At 38.6% G+C, this 14,699-nt stretch overlaps 1 long non-coding RNA gene across 1 annotated transcript in view; it reads right to left on the bottom strand.

Moving 5' to 3' along the window:
* Window positions 1–14,699, bottom strand: part of LOC116044734 — a 129,540-nt gene that overhangs the window by 51,398 nt on the left and 63,443 nt on the right. Inside the window, exon 2 of the long non-coding RNA XR_004103738.2 lies at window positions 5,536–5,632. This is a non-coding gene — a long non-coding RNA (uncharacterized LOC116044734). The remainder of the gene's footprint in view (window positions 1–5,535; window positions 5,633–14,699) is intronic.

Raw genomic sequence — 14,699 nt, 5'->3', positions numbered from 1 at the left:
ATGTGTAAAGGAGCTGTACCGTAATGTAACGTAATGTTGCAATTTCTTTTTGTTAAAATGGTTTAGAAAAAAGTATAGTTCAGAAACCGGTATCAAAACCGAACGATACCCAGCCCTACTGACAACAGTGAGTATGTATTCTGTCTGTACTGTCTGTACACAAATTGATTAAATGACTACCCACCCATGGTGCACTCTTGACTCTTTCAATGTCAATTTCAAAAGGAGAATTTGAGATTATTACAACTTGGGTCTTATTTTTACAGTTGTGGTGGTCATTTCTAACAGTAGTGATAACATAGCACTCACCAAGTTAAGTAAGCTACAAGCTACTGGTCACACCAGACCAAGTGTGTGTTTTATAGCCTACTTTGCAACTTTGTATTTAAGAGAAAGACATATTATCTGTTCTTATTTTAATAGTCTCGTTTTAGAATGGTTCAAAATAAAGGTAGAGCATAAGGAAGAGAGACATATTCTAAACAGTATAATACAGTATACTACTTGGATATAGTATAGAATATTTTGCATTTGATTCAACAGCTGCTTGTCCAGTTACTGAAATTTCTATGTTGCAAAACTCACTTTCTGGTAAACTTTAACATCACAGCTAAAATAAATCAAAACAATAACGGCCTTCAAAATTCTCAACTGTTGCTGGGGAATAAAGAACAGTATGTACAAGCTACTATTCGAACCTCTCTCCCTTGCTTCCGTGTTTTAGAGCAACACACACATTCACATGAGCAGTGGTTAGCTTGTCAATATCGCTGTCGGCCCATTCATCCATCCAACTCCACCTGGGAAAGAGATGGACATGTGTGTTTACTCTAGATTCTATTCCCCGAGGCAATCACACACGCACAAACGCCGCTATTATTCTTGTCTTCTGGCTGCGATGAGGCAACCTTGAGAAAGCAGGCGAAGCTGAACAAATGTGTACACACATGTATGTAAATACACACACACACACACAGAACATCAGCACCTAAACAAACAGGCCCATCGATGGTAGCAGCACACGCCAAGCAGCTCTCATTACCAGCCTAGTCACAAAGACACACACGCATGCACGCACACGAGCTACTTGGTCAATACCCAGCGAGTGTTTCATTCATTCATTCATTGGAGGGACAGTCCAGCGACACACACACACACACACACACACACACACACACACAGTACTTTAACATTAGTTTCAATTCATATCTGTGAACATCGTACAGGCTCACTGCAGATAGGAATGTACAAAATCTACCCAGAGAAAAGAGAGAGGAGAGCTGTAAATGATAAAATGGGAGGCGGGTGGACAGCTCTGGATGCTGTTTGTTTACTACAACCAGAACAGCATCAGCAGTTTCCTATTGGTGTCTATTGTTGGGCTGACATAGATAAAGCACAGAGACAGACAGAGCAACTGGTCAGCATAGAAGGCAACAGAAAGGAAAAGACTGGCAGTGTTACGCCATGTGTCAGGAAAAAACACAAATTATAGATATCTTCGTTTATATGGCATTTTAAATACAAAGAATTTCTTTTACTGCTAAATGCTTATTGCTGTGCCATTCTTCTCTTCCAGAAAATTACCTGTTAAAACAGCATTAAAATAACTTTTTCCCATGATATCTTTCACATTGATTTTGGGCCTGTGGGCAGACTGCAACCCCGTCTCTTAAAAACGATTTCTTAATAGTAGATTTAATGTCATCTGAAACATGTTTTTGTGGTTATACTGAGACAGCTCAATGGTTAATTGTTCGGCAAAGATGATAGTTTTGGTTAAATATTGAAAAACTGAATGGGTCATGTGGAATTTCTTCAATATTTATTTAATATTTAAGTCTGTTTTCCCCAATATAACAGCGATTCAATCTCACATTTTGTAACAAAGGTCTAAATTTTATTGGATTAGGCTAATTTAGTTTGTGTAAGTTGACTTGACTGCACTTACGCATTTGGAGAAAGAGACCCATCTCTCAGTGGTGATTTATGTTTATAGCTGCCTAAAGTAACTATTATGACATACAGTCATAATTTCAAATGTGTCGTGTTCTAAAAAACGTCTGTTCTTCGTTACACGTGTAACGTATGTCGTCATTTAAAATGATGTATTTGCTATACTCTCAAGTATACTCTTACTTATACTTTGCACCCATTCATACCTAATTTCATTTCTTTATACTGTATACATTCATATATTTCTACTTTAAATGCTTGGTTCTCCTACTTTCCTTTTCTGCTACAATTTCCTTTCAGTGGTCATTAAAGCGCCTTATTATCTTGTGTACACACTTCACATGTATGCACATGTACGTGCACACTCCCCGCTAATGACAAGCCCTCCAGCTGACCTGCTGACCCTCATCAGAGCGACAAAGAGGCAGATAGCAGCAGCAGGACAATAAGATGGAGAGGTTGCTTAAGGTGATGAGATAAAAGCAGTGACATGACAGCAATGGAGGGATCAAGAGCATGACAGGAGGACAACGGGAGGAGTAAGGGGGTGGGGGGAGTGATGGCACAAAACTCAGCTCGGCTTGACTCTATCCAGGTTGCAAGTGAAACGCTAAAGAGACAGTCAGTTTGGAAATTAAAGGTACCGCCTTAGAAAATTGTTCTCCGGCTGTTTAGTATTGATATTTAGTTTAGTGAATTTTCATAATCGGGGGAGCAGAGGGCGATCAACTAATTGATGCATTATTACTAATAGAGTAAATACATACAAAGATAAGTCAGGTGTCACTGGAGCCTTTTGATTGTTTTCAACTTTTCTCCCTTCAAGCATGTTTTTGAGATCTAAATCTGACATCATGTGATTTTCAGTTTCTTGCCACGGTAACTCTTTCATACATCATTCATCTCTCCACACACCTTCATCAATGTGTATGTCAGGTAGGCATTTAGGTTGACTGGTGGACTCAGCCAGTGGAACTGGACAGATGATCAGGATAAGAGCAAGAAACGGCCGTGTCCGTCATTCTGTCCGTCTTTAGCATGAAGAACATACATTATCATGTCATCATTGTGCTGTCAGAGGTCTATTCCTTCTGGGCCACACACCCACCCACACACACTGTTGTATGTAGTAGCACATACTGTCAATCTGCACTGATAAGATGTCCAATACGCTTCTTTTAGTCTGACAGACAACATACATTTTTACAATTTTGTAATATTTATCTAGTAAAGTCAGTATTTATTTAGGATCAACAACACACAAACAACTGATTTAGTATGAACTCTTCCTCTTTCATTCTTATAAATAAATTTAGTTATTTATAAATTTACAGTGATTTACAGAGAAAAAATGTAAGCTTCTAGGTCTCTACCTGTAACACATTAAAACATGAAATGCCTCTGTAAATGAGCAACAATAGAAGAAGCAACACAATTAACCGCCAGTTGTCACATATGGATTTTAACATTGAAAATAAACTAGTGACTGTTATGTTGTTGAGCTGAAACAATGAATCATTTAACTGATTAGTCTATAGAAAATTGGTAACTATTTTGTCTTTATTCAAGCAGAAATGCCAAATATTTGCTTCTTGAATGTAGGGATTTGATAATGTTCTATGTCATATATGATGGTTAACTGAACGTCTTTAGGTTTTGGACTATTGTTTAGATAAAACAAGCAACCTGAAGATGTCTTGTGCTCTGGGAAACTATCATAGCCATTTTTCACTATTAATTGATTGAGAAAATAAAGAGCAGACGATTTGATAATTACAACTATTGTTTTGTTTCGGCCCTAGTTGTCTTCTATTTCAATAAATACATTAAAAATGAGATGGTTTCAAGTTTATCATGTTCAGGAAGGAAACAAAGCAAACTTTCAAACTTCTCCAAACTCCATGCTTCAAACTGCAATATTTATTGTCAATAAATCCCATGAAAAGACCAAAACCAACAGTGTGTTAGTGTTGGGACGTCAGAAAGTTTTCTAAGACATTAACACGTCACAAAAGTACACTTTCATTTTTGAAAATACAAACTAAATTTCTTCAAACAGCTGGACAAAGTAGTTTTAAACAAACATTACTCGGGCAGGTGTAAATGCTGCATATGTTGGGGACTATTTTCAGCTGCGGCTTAATACACGTGTAGTGCTCCAGTGATAAACTAATGCAGCAGGACGGTGTATGTGGGATTCATAATAAACTAAAGCGACATGAAGGAACATGTCACCAAGTGCAATGTTGAGGCTCACTGATGTGTTTTTAATAGTTTTTGGACACAAATGGAGAGCTCTTGTGGCACAGAGGAATAAGTAGGTGTTTTGATGGGATTTTTTGACAGTAAGAAAAATATATCACCAGCTGTCCTTCAAAGCTTACTTGTCTGTGAGTTTGTTTGCAAAGTACTTGGGTTAAAACTCACTTCAGCAGAAGTCCTATATTGTTCATCAAACAAAATTCAGCCTTATCCAAGAACAACTAAGAAAAGCCCTTATTCAAAGGGTCTCTATTCTATTAGCTGCTAATTTAAGGAGCAGATGGAGGTATAGACACTTCACCTCGTCCATCCTGCACGCACACATTCTGCTGCAGGGTTTGATTGGAAACTTTTCTTCACTGAGGGGAGAAAAATACACCTATTGTGGCAGAGCATATAGGCAGAGACAGAGAAACAATTGCTCTGACCTTGGTATTAAACACTGTAGATTTCCCTCTGCACAGAATCTGTACCTCAAGTGTTTATCTCATTGAAAGCTTCTTACACACACACACACACACACACGTTTGTTTCACTATCTTTGTGGGGACCAGTCATTGACATAATGCATTCCCAAGCCCCTTACCCTAACCTTAACCATCACAATGCATAACCTTGACCTTTACCCTCACCATAACCTAATTCTAACCCTAATCCTACAACGAAGTCTTAACCCTCAAACAGCCCTTTAACCTTGTGAGGTCCAGCATTTTGGGCCCCACAAGGCTGTGCAGACCCCACAAGTATACTGTATTCCCTGGTTTTTGGACCCCACGAATATAGTAAAACATGCGCGCGTGCGCGCACGCACGCACGCACACACGCACGCACACACACACACACACACACACACACACACACACACACACACACACACACCTTGGGAAGGTTGAAAGAAATGGAAAAAAAACTTTTGGTAGCGGGAAGGTCCAAGCAACAAATGACTACAGATAGATTTGACTAAACTCATAAATACATACACAGTTATATCTTAAAATTTCGACCAAAGTAAAATTACCACCAGAACTTTAATTTGTACCAAACGCTGCACTACGACCCGGAATTCATGCAAGGCTAATATTCATCTTTCTGCAGTAAATAAAGCATCACCTCAAATTGGAACACTTTAAAGCGCCAATTAACAGCAACTTTCACGGCCTGTTTTATGTCAATCCAATTGATCTAATATATTGATTGTAATCTGTTAAGTTACGGTTACTACAGTTACAGTTAAGTTACTAAATACAGCGAGGAAGAAGGGGCAACACACAAATTCAGAGAAATCTTCCACACTTTCATTAAGCATGCATTTCTTACCTTTGGGGAAGGATGGTCAGCATCACGCACAGGTCTCATCTTTTACAGAAGTGTTTCGGTTGTCAACTTCAGTGTAAGCTGCCATGTGATGTTTGTCCTGGAAAACAGGAAAAATAAAAGCACAAATATGGTTACTCACTCAGTGATTTCTACAGGTAAATTCAGAATAGATAAAGCAGTTTAGAGGAACACCTGAACTTTTTGGGCTTAAGTACGACTTCTTAGTAAAAGACTCAACTAAACATTCAGTTTGCAGAGTTTGAGATTAAATTGTTGAAGAGATGGTATTGTCTGCTTTCCACCTGCTGGTGTCTTTCAGCCTTAAACAGAGGAAGATTTTTTTTTTGGTTGGCCTTTGTCAGATAAAATCTAAGAATTAAAAAGAGACGTTTTTAGAGGTTTTAATTCTGTCCCTTTGTCTTTCATACACAGAACTTAAGTTTAAGAAACTCTCAAAGTCAGAATTTCTTTCCTAAAACGTCTGCAGAGGTGTCGCTTGTGTTAATGTGTGTGTGTGTGTGTGTGTGTGTGTGTGTCAGTATGAGCGGAGTTTTTCTGTGCCTCCATGTTTTGAAACTGATAAAATCACTCATAGAGCTAATGTTCCTCTATTCATTAGTCCCTTGAATTATAAACATATACTGTTTAATTTTCTATCATTCTTTAGAAATAAACAAATTGAACTCTCATGTATTAAAGGCTTAATTCATGTTAGCCAACTCCAAGGCTGAATTAAATGTACTGTAGCTGTAGGTTTTTGTGACTCGGTGGCCTTGATTTGGACTCAGTTTTGGTCTTGAATACAGTACTGTCTGGTTCCCTCTCTGACTCTCAGAATATGTTCTGGCCCTAAACTCTGACATAACAAGTCTATCAGTGTTTTGGTCTCTTTGTATTCATGCCAGCAGTCTCAGACAGCTTGCCCAGACCCCTCCTGTTCTGCTTTATCCTTCAGGACACGTCACAAATCCCCAAAACATTTACAAGTGCAGAATCAACAAACAAACCAAGGTCCAACAAAAGATCAGCACACTGTGCTGAAAGCTCCCATTAAGTTTCATTTAACAAAACTAACAGACATCTTTCTCAGGCATTACAAAGAAAATAAAGGCAAATGAAGATTGTTGTTTTCCACTTGCAGTTCATTGACCTTTCTCCATGCAGATTATTGTATGCACAGAGTTAAAGAACAGAATCAAACAACCATATCATGCCTTGGTCCCACTCTTCAGGACCTTGCTCAAGGGCACCTCAGTGGTGGTAATGATTTGATGATGATGCCACTCTAAGAATCGAACCGTCAAGCCATAACCACTGTCTAAACAGGGTAAAGTGCCTTTCTGATTGGTCAGGGAACTTGCTTTGAACTGAGTCATTACTGGATCGTAGATCAAAAACCAGACAAAAAAGCAGACAACCTGCAAACCGACTGTATATCCATATATAAATAAATAAAAACTTGATCAAACATATTTCTGCTTGAAGAAAGTTTAACAGATTTCTTCTTCTCTATCTCAGCTAACCTTGGTGAGGTGCAAATGTACATAATGGGAGCCAGACACATGACACCTCTCACTGCGCGCACACACGCACGCACGCACGCACGCACACACACGCACACGCACGCACACACACACACACACAGGCTTCATTCATAAGCTTCCTATCTGCTTCTTCTCCTTCTCCCCCGCTACTTGTCCGTCTCCACCTCCACCCTCTCATCTCACCCAAGGTCTCGCAGAATAATAGTAAATAGCAGATGTGGTGTGACTCACACGCAAACACACAGGCTGCTGCAAGGCCACTTGCCTAGAGCTCACAGAGTTAATTAAGGTGAAGCAATTATTACTCTGGAGCTGTCAAACACACTTGTGTCATATATATTAAAAGTCACTGCTTGGACCAACCCTATTTTCTCCCAACATTACTGTTTGATATCTGTTGCGTAAAACTGGAAACGCTATCCTGATGTTGGTACTACAGGAACGTCAGGGGGGCCAACACAAAGATTTCAAATCATCTTGTGTAGATTATGAAGAGCTGTGGTAGATTCAACTGAAATCCAACTTTTAACTTTCAAAATACCTTTTGTGGACCAAAGTGTTGGTGAAGGTGGAATTTTGCCTGACACTGGTGCATGAGCAAAGTCAGGGGTTACTGAATGTGATCATGTGGACCACGAATATCAACATCAAGTTTCATTGCAAACTGACCAGCATCTCTCACCATAATCCTACTCCTTAAAAGTGTTTGATTGACAGATTGACATTATCATCACAATGCAATATTTATCACATAATGAGAATGGATCAATACCAAACTGGCTATCTATAGGAAGCACTTACAAAGTGCTGATCCTATTGAGAAGTTTGATCAGATTCAACACAAGTGAATGCAACTACTGTTATTAACATGTGACTCAGTGGAGATTTTAGTCTCCTGTGATGGCTTGCACACTATTTCAGAAGTCATTTTAAACCCATTTAGTTGTTGAACGCCTCCCACAGCTTGTTTGACCTCCTCTTTGCTCGCTACATCATTCCTTTTAATATCTCACAGATCATTTCACTTATTAAAGAGAAAAGTAAATCAATAGGATGTCAATGCCTGTCTGACAGTCCTCGTGTGTGTGTTGGGCAACAGAAAAAACTGATGGTATTAGTCAATAACCACACACACACACACACACACACACACACACACACACACAGACAGACACACATACACACACACAAATAAATCTCAGCGCGCTGTGTGGGAGCGACTAAGGGCGTACTCACACTGTAAGGCAACTGGGCCAAATGTGAGTACACCCTAAGAGGCCAAGAGAAGGCGATAGTTATCAGTCGCTGTAGGAAATTAAAGGGATGGTCCAGCGCTAATATGCAGATACACAGATTGGTGATAGACGCACGTGAATGTCGCTCAACGACATTATTTTGTAAACATAGCCATACTGAGAAATGCAGAGAGAGTTTTGTGGAGCTGATAGGCTTAATTAGCTTTGTATCAACTCATTTTGCAATGGCTTGAATGTAATGGACGTTTCAATAATCTAAAATAGTCGTGCCATGCAGCTTTAAGACTAACGATTCCAACTTACAGAATGCAATTACATAACTTTAAGGTTCCCTTTACATTATGTGTTAATATTAAGCTTGACTACTACAAAACACAATTTAGTAGACTACATCTCTGTATAATAATAACTATTTGGTCAGTGAGATAAAGTATTTGAGGTCTCCTAACTAATAAACTCCATTACACTGACCCTGAATGTACCTCTGTGTACTTTTTAGATACTTTTTTCCAAAAACATTCTAGTGATTCTTTTCTTGATCTTTACTGCCATGTGTGTGTATTTAGCCCAACACAAACACGAAATACCATGTGCTCCATCATGTGCACCACTTCTCCTAGCTATAAGCCTCACATTATACACACTGTGTGCAGCACCAAAACACACTGTTGTGCTGACAAAAAGAAAGAATCTCAGCCTCAGGTTTGATGAATTGTTGGCAAAAAGGTTCACTGCTAAATATTTTAGTGGCAGCCAGCCACCAACAGCCAGGCAGAATAACTGGATTTTGTGTTCCATGTCTATCTGAAAAGTCTTTGACCAAAATGTAAGGTAGTAACTGCACCCCTGTGCTTCCTTCTGTTTTTAGACCTGATGCCTTTTCATAATGTGGTTGATCAAGACAAACAATACAAACTGCAAACATAGTCAAGCATAGACATAACTGTAGATGTTTGTCAAGATATTTCAGAAACAATTCTCTAAATATATTATAAACCTCAACAGAGAAAAAGGTTGCATACTGAAAGCTGCTTGGAGGCAAAGATAATTAGTTTCTCTCCTATCCGTAGATGTGCTCGTGTTTTTTTTTTTGTGAAATAATAATTACCTCCTTAGGTTTCTAAAACCTTCACACAGGTTCAAATTCAAAGTCAGTCTGAGAAAAGAAAATTTAATTCATCAGATAACCTCTAACATTTTAGTGATATTTGTCCCTTCTGGGTATCCATAGCTCTTGACAACTTCTGGAGTTGTTGAAGTATTAACATGATGTTTGAATGCAGGTACAAGACCTTTCCTGACAGCAGGGAACATAAAAATGACAAGAAGTATGCAAACAGTATCAAACAAAGGCATTTCAAATGTCAAATATAAGGAAGGAACGGCACACTTACTCACACATGCACAAAAAGAAAATGAAACCCCTACTTGACACAGCTTTTCTTTACCATGCAAGACTCCATAAGTTTCTTTAAAACAACTCCAAAAAGCTGAAAGCATAGACTTTAAGGAACATGAGCGACACATTTAGACAGAGAGAGAAAGAGAATGAGAGAATGAGAGTGAAAGTGATTCAGAGGAGCGGCGATAAAGAGAGTTGAAAAGAAAACGGGTCCGGGCCACGATGTTGTTATTACAGATTGATATACTCTTCAGGTCCCTTTTTTCAAACAGCTCACCTCTCAAAATCAGATGCTCAGAGCTCTTTTGATGACTACTTTGAGCTAAATGCGTGTTATTACAGGTATTACATGAAATTGCCCGTGTTAGGTGAAGGGGATTATGGTGCTTTTGGGTCAATACTTCCTCTGAGCTGTTTGGCTGTTGGAGCTGAGGAGCGATTAGGCTTTTGTCTGTCAATCCGAGGCAGTTATCTCACACACACACACACACACACACACACACACACACACACACACACACACACACACACACACACACACACACAAGCAGATACACCTAACCACTACCTACTGTCACACACACTCGTGCAGAAACCGCAGTGATTATGTCTGTAGGTATATCGGACCCATTCAGCATGAGAGGTGTCAGATCTAGTGATGTGCTGAGCTGAAATGTCAAAAAGGCATTCATTTGGTATTCGTAAGTTTACTGGTATTACTACAGTAGCTTTTATTTTTTTCCAGACCTCTCCGAATGGACTTGCGCATAAGCGTTATACACCATTGTTTCTTTTAACCATTCAATTATTTTATTGCATAGTCAAAAATTTCAGTGCAACAGAAAATATGGGAAGAGATCGATCAGTGGCCGATTTTGCTGTTACATGTAGTTTTATGCATTTTTGTACACTGATAAAGAAGGCTCATAACACATACTGCTGAATGGAGGTTTTCCAGGACTTTTAGCCACTTTTGAATGTGCAAGATGCTCTTTTTTCAAGCATGTCCCTACAGGATCCTTTTGAGATATTGTAACAGCACTTACAGCCCTGCACTCCTCAGAGGTGAAACATTAACTGGTAAGCCATTACCTCATTCATTTTGAGATATTAGTATAATTATTGTATAGTATGTGGGTTGAATTGACTGTAGAATCCACTTTATGGCACAACATACTGTTCATTTGGGCACCTGGGTGTTTTCTCTCAAAAAGGCCCAAACATATATCATTTGTTAGCAGTACTGTACTTTTTAGCAGCTCTTTACTGCATATCATTACTGTATATTACAACAACTTACAATTACACAACAACGTAGTAACTTTGGTGAAGTGTTCCTTTATTAGACATTAAATCTAAAGGACCATATCATTGAATAAACCAATCGTGCGTTTTATAGTAACTTATTTTGTTATTCAATAATTATTAGGCCTATTATCTGTTTGCAGGACCCCACCATCATTCTACGGACCTGTATGCACCTCCAGGACACTTTGATGGTGTACACAGTGAAAGGCCAGTGGGGCTGGATCTCTGTTAAGGTTAATCTGTGTATTTACAGATTTAGAGTTTTATTTCGGGCTTTTAGCAAATATTTCATGTATTTTTTTTTTTATAAATTATTTCTACCTCTTTAAAGCATCCTTTTTTCCCTTCTGATTCTTCTCTGTGATTTGGTTGCTAAAACACTGCAATTCCCCTTCAGGATAAATAAAATACTCTATTTATAGGAACAAATTAATTACAAGTATCACTGACATAATATATAGGCCTAGAGGCTATTAGCTTTTCTACCATGGTCTCCTTTGGCCACAATTAGTTTTTTACAAAGGAATCAGGATTGATGTGATAATGAAGTATTGCTCTTTTAAAATTCAACCCAAGCTTTTCATTTTTCATTGATTCCATTAATGTACTTTTTGCAAGTAGGCTATCTCTTGTAATAATCCAGCATGGGTTAGAACTGAGTGGGGGCCTAGTCAGGCTCACAGTAGGGGCTGAGCTGACTGAGTATGGTGATTTCCACTTTACTTTTGTGTGGGTTAATGAAAAGAAACAACTGAAAAACCCTGAGCCTAATGGGATTTGGTGATAAGAAATTACCAGCGCCGGGTCCTTCTCTTTTGTCTCTAGCTGGGAGTTCAATGGCTGAGCCAATAAGAGAGCTCAGGGCCTCGGTTACCGTAGAGACGAGAGAACACAGGCCACAGCGTCGCCATGGTAAACAGGGGAGCTATTTGTCAAATTTCTTTTGACGCGCACGCGCACACACGCGCGCACGCACACACACACACATACACACACACACACACACACACACACACACACACACACACACACACACACACACACACACACACACACACACAGGTGTAGTCTGGATCCAACGCTGCTTTTTCTCAGGGAACAATTACAATTCAAACTTAATAGTTTCGTCCACAGAGTAATGCAAGTAAATAAAGAGGAAAAAACTGTATGCCATGACAGAAGCGAATTCCCCACAATGCTCCAGTGAAACAGATAGGGAAATGATGCACTGTGAAGAACATAGAAAACTCATGATTCATTAGAAGAAATTGAGGAATGAGCTTCTACCAAACTCAGTTCACTTTTTGGCCAACTTTTGTTTGATATAAAACACATGTTCTCTCCTTTGGGTGCTGCATGAGTGTTTTTAGGAAAATTACATAAAAAGTGACAAACACATTATCTGTAGCACCAGCAACACTGATCACACTTTATTAAATCACATCTTGATTAATTAGAGATTGATTGGCAGTTTCAGTAGCATTTACAGTTTACACTCAGTTTAGGAAAATTAACCCTGTCAAAATGTCCCTGGCAGGAATTCCCCACAATGCCACAGGCAAATACATTCATTAGTAGAAATAGAGGAATGAGCTATCATATTTAGATTTATTTAGATATTTAGAATTTATTTAATTTTCATTTCATTAAAAAGGATAATGCAAACTATCACAAGAGATTGCCGTTTCAGGATTTGGAAAATGTTCAATACAATATGTAGTTGGATTTACACTCTGAAAACTGTTAAAAATATCCCTGTGGGTTTTTTCACTCCCGACAGTGGATTTCATCGCAAGAGATTAGGCTCCGATTTCTGTGGTGGTTGCGGCTTGTGTTTTTCTTTTTAACTCGGAGGCCGCAGAGCTGAGCTGAATAACACAATGACAACAAAAGGAGAGAGCATACCCAAGCAAATGGGCGAGTGAGCAAGAGAAAGAGATAGGGAGAGAGAAAGTGAGAGACAGAAATGCTCCTTGGCTTGCTTGCTCCTGCAGTGCGTCAGCGCTATAGTGGAGTAGAAAACAAGCAAATTACAGAGCACTGCCACAAACACAGTGCCCTTGTCATCTCAACCTGCCAGAAAGGATTTCCTAAATTACCAGTAGTGTACTGGGAGGGCTGCCCTATAGCTTATCTGCCACTCCAGCAAAGAGACAGAGACAGCGCTCTCTCCATGAAGGTTAGACAGGACATGGAGCCAATCTCAGCTTTTCTTGAAAAAGCAGATATCATCCAGTCTGCAAGCAGTCTGCTGTTTATTTATTTCCTGAGCTTATCTGGAACATTAGTAACTGAGTACATTTACTCAAGTTCTGTAACTAAGTACAGTTCTGAGTTACTGTAAGTATTTCTGCTCATTTTACAGAGCAAGACTACAGCCAAACATATTACAATATTTTATGTAATCTTTGGCATTGGTATTTGACAACCATAGTTAGTAACATTGTGGATTACTATATACATACATCTATAAGGAGAATTTCAATTATGGTGCATGTTTACTGTAAATGTATCAAACTAATCCCAGTACTGTATATAAAGTAGGTAAAATTAGCTCCATGCAAATTCTACTTTCATGTAAATGCAAAATAATCCAAACACTTTGGAGTACAAACTCATGGAAACTGGCAGACTGAAAGATACTTTATGTTGGTTTGAGCTTCAAAAAGTGATATTGACTTTCCAAAGCTCCTATCATTTTCACAAAATTAATGTCTACCATATTAGTGAATAATGACTCTAGTCTCCTGCGTCATTATGCTATGGCCTGTTGCTTAAACAGTAAACAACTGAGGACAGCAAAACGGACAAAAGCTTGAATTTATGTCCACTAACAAAAACTAATAAAAACTGAATAATATTACTGCTGCAGCATCAGAGAGAGTGAATGCTGGTAATTTCTTATTGTAGGAAAAATGACGAGACATGAATAGGCCTTGTAAATGTAATGATCACACACACACACACACACACACACACACACACACACACACACACACACACACACACACACACACACACACACACACACACACACACACACACACACACACACACACACACACACACACACCCCTACACCCCTACAGTAATGACATTTAAATGGCTCATTTGAAGATAAAAGCCCTGCTGACATCAAATGGATCCTTGTTATCATAACAGCAAACAACTAACAAGAAATTTAGCAGCAAAAAGACATGCCTCATATTTGTCTCCATGAATACAATAACTAAGCAAACAAATATTGTTAACAAACAGCGATCTAAACTGTCTATTCACATGAACACATTATGCAATGTTTGCCAATTTACGCTTCACCAATAGCTGAAGGAAATTAGCGTGCATTACAACCAGCTCTGCATACATTTTTTAATAAATTTTCTTAAACAAGCATGGCAAAACATCATGTTGGTATTATTAAGCCTGAATTGTGTCAGCAAACAAAATCCAGATCTGAAAAGGAGATTTATGAAGCTTCATATTTGGTTAAGAATGTACTGTAATTCAAATGAACCAAAACATCATGAATAGCCTTTGCAACTGTTTAATTAACTTATGAGGCCTTTATGGGAACTTACATTCATATACCTTTTTTCACCCAACACTTTCGATCAATAGAGCCTCCTTAAGTTTTGTTTATTTACCATTAAGGAG

This window comes from Sander lucioperca, chromosome 24 (assembly GCF_008315115.2).
Source record: "Sander lucioperca isolate FBNREF2018 chromosome 24, SLUC_FBN_1.2, whole genome shotgun sequence".
Taxonomy (NCBI): domain Eukaryota; kingdom Metazoa; phylum Chordata; class Actinopteri; order Perciformes; family Percidae; genus Sander; species Sander lucioperca.
Note: the sequence above shows the minus strand (reverse complement) of the source record. Positions and strands in the feature narration are given on the sequence as shown.